We start from the raw sequence: 8604 nt of genomic DNA, 5'->3' as shown, positions 1-8604 counted from the left end.
AGCTGCTCTACCATTGACCCATGGCCTCATCCTAAACTGTCCCTGCAGTGAAGGAGAGAGAGACTTCTTTAGTTGCTGCTGCCTCCTGGGCTCTCCTCTGCTCTGCACCCTTCTTGCCCAGTCTGTACTTGTGTTGAAGGGCTGGGCCACGGCACAGCCACAGTTTGCTATGAATGTGCTGCCTCTCCAGCAGGGGTCAGGCCAAGCAGAACAGTATGATGCAGTCCCTGACAGTGGGGCCAAGTGCCACATGTCAGTTCCACCAGTTGTCCTTGTACCACTAGTCAAAAAGCATCACATGATGTATAGGGGGTAAGCCCACTGTTACTCTCTTCTCTGCGGCTTTTGGCATTCTAGCATGCACCTGCCTGTCTTCCAGCACTACCAGATCGCTTCTTGGCTTTTTTCCAGTCGTGGTAAAAATGGTCCCACATGCTTTCAAGGGTAGGGCATGGCCCACGCTTCTCAACCCTGGAACTTCTGCTCCTTGCTCCGAGGGCCTTGTCAAAGGGGTCCATATATTTATGCTCTATTTAGCATAGTAACCACACAGCTAGTTTTAATTTGTTGCAATGGATGTAGTCCTCTTCCATCAGGATGGCATTTCTGGCATTGCATTTCAAAGGAAAAAGTGGGGAGGGGGGGGGATCCCAAACATGCCGGATAGACCAATGAATGGTTTATTCAGTACTGCCTGATGCATTTCAAGCTTTGCTCTTCTTCAGAAGCAACTGTATTTCTCATATCTCTCTGGGGATTGTATCCCACACCAACAGGAATATCTGTGTCTCTGTAATGTAGTTTATTTCTGGCATTGGGACATTTCATTGCCCAATATTCAAGCCCCAATATTTTGTTCTTCCCTTGGCTAGTGCTTTCAGTATTGAAAGTGCTACATAGAGCATCGTTGAGCATACAAAACTGCCTCATACGAAGTCAGACCATTGGACCATCTAGTCCAGGACTCTCTCTAGTTTCTCCGGCAGGGGTCTTTTCCAGTCCTGCCACCCTAACATCCTTTAAACCTGAGACCTTTTGGCAGGCAAAACAAGTACACACCACTCTCCTGACTGCAGGCCCCTCCCAAGTTGTGCAAGGGACATGGGCACCTCGCAGTGATCTCACTAGTGACACATTGCCTTCCAATGTCTGTGCCATTTTATGAACTATTATTTCCCTTTTGAAAGAACACAATGCAATGGGCTCTCCCTACTGTCTCACTGCAGTGCTGGAGTGCTCAACCAGCAGTTTTTTGTTTTTAAGCCTAAAGTCGGCTGCCTATCATCCAGACACCACCCCACCATTTCAGGAGCCGTTAAAAAACCCGATAAGACCTCCTTGCTACCTGTATTCCCCTAAAAAGCCACACACACCCCACACACGCACACCCCACCCCCCTGAAGAAAGGCTCTCCTACTTATAAATACATCCCATTATAAAGGAGCAGGCTACCACACGGCTGAGTCAAGGCTAGCATAGCCTTAAGGATAAAGTATTCCCCCCCTCCCAATAATCATGGCAGGCGCTGGGAGGGGAAATCATCTCGGAACAACTACACACACTCTGTGGTCAAATTCTTCATAGGAAGCCTCTGAAGACCAGTCACGGGGCAGCAGCAGCAGGAGAGAGGGCATGCCTTTACCTCTTGCCTGTGGACTTCCCAGAAGTATCTGGTGGGTCATTGTGGGAAACAGGATGCTGGGCTAGATGGGCCTCCTTGGGCCTGATCCAGCAGGGCTGTTCTTATGTTCACCCCAAGATGAGCTTGCTAGAACTAGTTTTCCAGGATGTTTTGCTTCCTAACAATTGTTTACTGAACCATCTGCTCTATACAAAACCTGCTAGGCAGTGATTATCCATAAAATGCGAGATAACAACAGAGCTGGCCTGGCCTAAGGTCTTAGGGAAAGGTCTTGACGCTGTTGACTTGAGAACCTGTCTGTCTTGTTCTGGGCCACCCAAGCAGATTCTGCTCTGCGGGCCCTTCTCCTTGGCTTCTAGTGTCTTCCTGACCAGTCCTCCTGCTTTCTTCCTTCTCAAGTTGCTTCCATTGCTCTGTGGTAATAAACGCCTCCCTCTACACACACACACACACACACACACACACACACACACACACACACACACACAAAATCTTCCGGACATTCTTGATCTTTAGCGATATCAAGAAGTATGGCCGTGTATGGCTATACAAAGGACAGAAACTATTTGTGGGCCACTGAGAACGTCTTGGCTCCATTATACACAAGACTGATAAGGTTAAACGGCAGAAAGGCAGAGGTAGTGCATAAAAATTGCTGGCTGAAAAAGATGTAAAACAAAACAAATCCACCTTCTGAACTGGAAATTGTCAATTAACCCACAATTAAGTTTTTGAGAAGTCAAAGCACTTAACATCATAAAAAGAGCTGAATCAGGAGACTTGGGTTCAAGTCCTGGCTTAGCCATGGCTTTAATGGGTAGTGTTTGAGTGAGTCACGATCTTTCAGCCTCAGTTGCCCATTTATAAAATGGACATAATAGTGACCTGCTTTGCAGGCTTTGTGAGTACAAGCATTGTTAGGCACTTTGCACATGAAAAGTGCTATGTGTGTGTGAATATCAAAGAGATCAATCAGTATTGCTCTTCAGATTTATAGCTATATTGAACCAATGAAGTTCAATGAGACTTTTTTAAACTCTTGGTTTAGAGCCAGTTCACACATGCATGTTTATCACCTGAGGATTCATCACTGAACAGTGTGAATTGTCTCCGTTGAAAAGTATCGAGGCTGTTCACACCAGCAGCCCCACATGGGTTTGCATACCCCTACCTGGGCAGGGCTGCTCATATGGAGCAGCGGGATTGCGCCCAAGGCTTTCCCCCAGGCTATTACCAAGGCAGAAAGGTGCGAGCACACCCTTCCTTCCTAGTCCCTGGTTGTGTGGCTGCACAGAACTGGGCAGCTAGAGCTTCCACCTGTGAGGAGATCCCCCAATGCACCACACTCCTCTCTCAGTGCATTGTGGGATTTCTGCAGGCCGGGCTACATTCCCCCAGCCTCAAGAACACTGTGCGCCACATGCCGCAGCAGCAAACAGCACAGCGCAAGGATCGCCACGGTCCTGTGGGGGAAGGTAGGCAGACTCCTCCTGCCCCTGCTGACCTCCCTAGCCATCAGGGATTTGGGTCATGTGAACGAGCTTGTTGTCTTTTGGGAGATTCCTCAGTGTATGAAATGGGACATCTGTAGTGTTCAGTCAGCACCGGCTGTTTTACAAAGACAAACAAGCATTTGGCGTGACGGGGTTTTTCACCCCATATGCAGGGGCAAGCTCAGGGTGCCATCAAATGCACACTCAGCAGGGGGCCGTTTGCACATGTTTACCAGCAGGTGTGTCTTACACTTAAAATGTCTCAGGGCCAAACTAACCATGACAGGTAATTAGTTCCATGATGCCATTATTTCATGTTCATGAAAAGCAGACGTGCGAAGCTCAAGGCAGAAGGAGAGGACTGGTGAGAGGAGAGTCTCCGTCATCCTTTTCGTTCTTGCCATTTGTCTGCTCAAATTCTGCCAACACCCACCCCCTCTCCATGGCTGCTTTACCACTCATGTGATTCCATCTCTTCCCCCCACCCGCACTCCACCAGTGGGAAAGCATCTGGGAGAGGGAGCGATTCTGAGTGGACAAACAGCAGGAAGGGAAAGGGTTAAACAGCCTCTCCTCGATTTCAGCCTCCCATGGCTGCTTTTCATTGAAGAGAAAACATTGGGTGGATGGAAGGGTCATAGAACTGCCTATCACATGCAGTTTGGTCCTCTTAGGTTTCCACCTTAAAATGTAACGTGTGATGTAGCCTGCAGTCATTCAGTATTGCACAGAAATGTGTGTGCTTAGCTCAGACCTGCTGTCATAAAGTTGACAAGGAGAGCTGTATCAACTCTAAAGTAAGCGATTTAGGACAATCAGAAGAACCATGATATTCTATCCAGTTAAATTAAATCTTTAGAAGAATGTTCCATTCAGAATGGGTAGCTGGGCATGTTGCCAGTTTATTGTCATCTTTGGCAATCTTTTCAAGAAACAAATGCATTAATTAATTGCCTTCACTGTTATAATTGACCATAAGTTAAATGTTGTAAGAAAATTCTGATCTGATAGCACTTTATTCTGGAATTAATAAGCTATTATGTTTCTTTCATTTCTTTATTTTGCTCATATTTTTCTGCCATTAGTGAGCCATTTTGGAAGAGCGATATAGAAATCAAATAAATAAATAAAATAGTGTTTTCAAAGATGGCCCCTGTTATAGAAGGGTTCACATATCTCATTCATCAATTTATTCATGATACCTCTCTGGTACCTTTTCTCTCCCTCTCTCTGGATCCCCAGAATATTCTCCCTCCATCCAATCCCGTCTCTCCAACTTTCTATCTGAAATGTCTGCTTAGATGCTTCATCATCTGAAATACAAAATGTTTAAGACAGAGCACCTTCACTTTCTTTTTGAACCATCCTCTCATCTTGTCTCTTATCCATTGATATTATGTCTTATCTCATCTTGTCTCTTATCCCTACCTTCAAGCTCTCCCTGTTATCCTGATCCATTGTCCACCCTATTGTACAGGCTCAAAGCCTTGATTTTGTCTCTGACCCCTTTATTTCCCATTTTCAGTCCATTGCCAGCATTGCATAAATGTGGCCCTTCCTCTCTGCCTCCTTAGGGAAAACTCTAGTTCACACCCTGGTCATCTCTCCCCTTGGTACTGCAACTTTACCCTCTCTGGTCTTCCATTGTCTCACCTCGGGTCCCTCCCTTCCACACAGCATTCTGCTATCCAACGTATTTTGGCAATATAATATTTGGCTAAATTAAGATGATTTTGAAATTAATAATAATAAATAAAATTAATTCGCCTCTTGTCACTCTGATCATGTCATGCCCCTCTTTAAATCCCTATACTGGCTTCCTGGCCAGTCCTGGATCCAGCACATGGTTCTTGCCCGTACCTTCAAAGCTCTCCATGTCCTTGCTCTTTCTTATATCTCTGCTCGTGGCCCCACTACCCTTCTGCCCATTACTTTTGCTTGTCTAGTTCCACCACTCTCAGCTGTCCATGGGTTTCCTGCTCCTTCCAATGACTCTCTCCTTTCTCTGTTGGTGCCCCTGATACCTGGAACAGTATCAGTGCCCCTGATAACTGATCGGTGCCCCTGATACCTGGTGCCCCGATATCTGATTGGTGCCCCTTATCACCTGTGTGGTGCCCCCCCTCCTGCTTCCTTCAAATCTCTCCTCAAAACCTACCTTATTCATAAAGTTGTTGACACAAACTAGACTTGTAAAAGAATATTCTCCGATACATTTAAAAGAATGGGTAGAATAATTCTCCAAAATATTCTCCCCTATGCTAAATAATGCAGGAGAATATTCTTTTACAAGTCTAAAACAAACTCCTAGACTGTATACCCTAGTGAGCTGAAGTATCTATACATGAAATAGTTGCATATTCTTTCCCTCTTTATCCTACCTCCACTCACCTCTTTTTTCTCTGTTGTCTCCCTTGTGTATATCTCTAGACTGTGAGCTCCTTGAGGCAGGGACCTGTCCTCCCACCTGTTGAAAAGAGCCATGTATATAGTAATGATTAACTTCTTCCTTGAGATTATAAACTTCTACTGGGTTTCCCCCTCCCCCTTGTCTCAAGGTGCTTGAGTCTCTCAGCCTGGCTTCTAGAATCCTAGTAACTGTTAAACAGTAGTTCTCTCTTTTTCTTGTCTTGAGAAGCAGCTTAAAATTGTGCACTTCACTTCCATAATTAATGACTGAGGGCAGAACTGCACATTAACTTATTCTACATGCTTCCTCAGCATGCCTTTGCCAGGTAATGATAATGCCGTGGTGGGCGAGGCATTTGCAGAGGAGAATTGGCAGGAGGGCTGGTTTTATCATCCCCCTGACCACTGATTCCCCTCAGCAGTGGCTCCCCCACCAGGCCAAGTTTCCATGATCCAGCCTTATTTCTAGGCTTAGGGCCAGTTGGTAGGGAAGTGGGGGGAAACCTGGCCCAGCGAGGTCACAGAGGAGAATCCGTGAATAGAGAAAGGGTTAAGTGCTCCCATTGGCCCAGTTCTCCCCTGCACCTCCACATTAATGTTACTAGAGAACATGGGGTTGGTGGAGATTCCCCCTTAAGATTGTGTCATCTTCAGTGAACATAACATACCTTAAGTGAACATCCAGGTTATGTTCACTTGCCCTTTTTCTCTTCTCCGACTACGTGTAGAAGGAGGCAGTTTATAGCACTCAGTGAAAGAGAAGGAGTTTCAGCCTAGCCCTCTGCATGGCTCTTCTCAGTGGCCAAACTGTTCCACACACCCCCTTAGATGGAAGCCTCCCTACATGCAAGCCTTGTCACCTCTTTCATCCACCAGTCCTTTTCGTTCTCCCACTTGAGGGCGCAACTAAGCAGGACAAGGGGCACCTTTTGTCGGATCTCCCACTTCTCTAAAAAAAAAGCTGAAGAGTTGCTGCAGGTGGAAGGGGGAGGGAATTGCAAGGTTAACCCTTTCCCAGATACACTATTCTTGGAATGCAAATCTGCCCCCACAACCCAGAACCCTGTTTGCCCCTCAGAATATAATATCCAGAAACAAGAGTCAATTGATTTTTCTTTTCCTCTGGCCAGCTTGGCAACAAAGAAAAGCTAAGATTCTGGGGAAAGAAAGAAATGAGCACTTTCCTTTTATTTCCAAGGCATGATTGGAAACCAGTATTTGAAGCAATTATAATTAGACTTGGAAACAAATATTAACAATGCACTAATTAGACTTGAAGAGACGATTTCAGAGAATTATTCTATCCATTCCATTAGATGCATTGCAGACTATTCTTTTCCAAGTCTAATTTTAATCCCGTATTCAACCATTTTTGTACTTTCAAAAAGCCAGCATAGAATAGCGGTTAGAGTGTTGGACTAGGTCCAGAAAGACCTGAGTTCGAATCCCCATTCAACCATGAAACTCACTGGGTGACTCTGGGCCAGTCATGTATCTCTCAGCCTAACCTACCTCACAGGGTTGTTGCGAGGATAAAGATAACCATGTATCTTAACATGGACTCCATGTATCTTTACCTCTGGGCTCCTCGGAGGGAGAGCGGGATAGAAATGTAATAAATAAAATAAATAAATAAAGCATCACTAAGAAGTAGAGAGGCCATGCACATGCTGAACCCTTCAGGAATAGAGTAGGTTCTCTCACACATATACCCTTCCTAGGGTAACACTGCCACTGGAGGGTGCCATGCACCCTCCAATGCACAATCTGCAATGCACTTCTGCTTGTGATTAGGGGTATCATATGATCCACAATCACCAGCTTTCTTTCCATATTCCAGAACTCTCTGGTTTCTATCAAAAGGAAAACTAATGCCATTTATTTTTTCTGATTTTATAACACTAAATATATTCCTGAACAACTTCATATTAAAAGCAAGTTGCTCTCTCTCATGGCTGGATTGTGTCCAAGCAATGACCGCCAAAAAAACCTATGGCTGATCACTTATTATACCTTATTCTGCTGACAACAGCCCTTTGTAAAAAAATTTAATGTGCAAAAATGAAAAGTATCTGTTTTGAAATAAATCAAGTACAAGTACAGCAACTTTCATGTAAAATAAGCACGTGTACATGCTGGGATTGAGCCCTGAATTTGCCTTTCTTTTGCACATAATGCAGTTGTTTGTGTAGAGTTTGAAACCGCCCTAGAATTTCTCTAGAAGTAATTGTGGTAATTTCTACTAAAATGTGACATGTGAATATGTTCTGGCCATAGGTCTGCTTCCAAGCACTGAAGAGTAGTTGGGCCTTTGGGGGTCCCATGTTATGATTTTTATTCACAGGACTACTCCCTACAACAGGGGTGGCCAACCTGAGGATCTCCAGCTGTTGTTGAACTACAGCTCCCATCATCCCCAGTAAAGCTGGGGAGTGCTGGGAGCTGTAGTCCAACAATCGCTGGAGACCCTCAGGTTGTCCACCTGCACCCTACAAGAAGTTCCTGTGATGACAAATTGCTGAATGAGAAGACTGCAGTGGGGACTCCTTTCACAGCACATGCCAAACAACCATCTTAAAGGCAAAAGCCTACTGATCTTTGTTCTGGTTTGTTGTCCATAAGATGGCAGCCAGGACCCAAGGCTTTGAAGCCCTCGCACTACTGCAGTGCACAGATGGCATTTGCAGCGTTTGCTCCTTACCTCCTCCTACTGGTGAGTCTTGCCTTTTGTAAAATGGGCAACAAATATGGGGTCAGATGAGTGGTTTGGTGTTTGGGGCTCATTCCCTCCTCTGCCTTTGTACTTAATTTCTGATCTTGGACCTGTGATGTGTCTATGCATAGCCCAACCCTCTGTTTGCCACAGTGACCAGTCCAGTGTCTCTGGGAAGCTCAGAAGCAGGACACTGTCTGGTATTCTCTTCTTGTTTGTCTCTAATACCTGGTATTCAGCAAAATGCTGCCCCAAAACATGAAGGCTCCATGCAGCTATCATGGCCAATAGAGGCTTCCATGGGTCGAGGTGGGTTGAAGCAGGTAGGAAAAACCATGAGTGGGAGG

Source organism: Hemicordylus capensis, chromosome 2 (assembly GCF_027244095.1).
Source record: "Hemicordylus capensis ecotype Gifberg chromosome 2, rHemCap1.1.pri, whole genome shotgun sequence".
Classification (NCBI taxonomy): domain Eukaryota; kingdom Metazoa; phylum Chordata; class Lepidosauria; order Squamata; family Cordylidae; genus Hemicordylus; species Hemicordylus capensis.
This window is presented reverse-complemented; position numbering follows the sequence as displayed.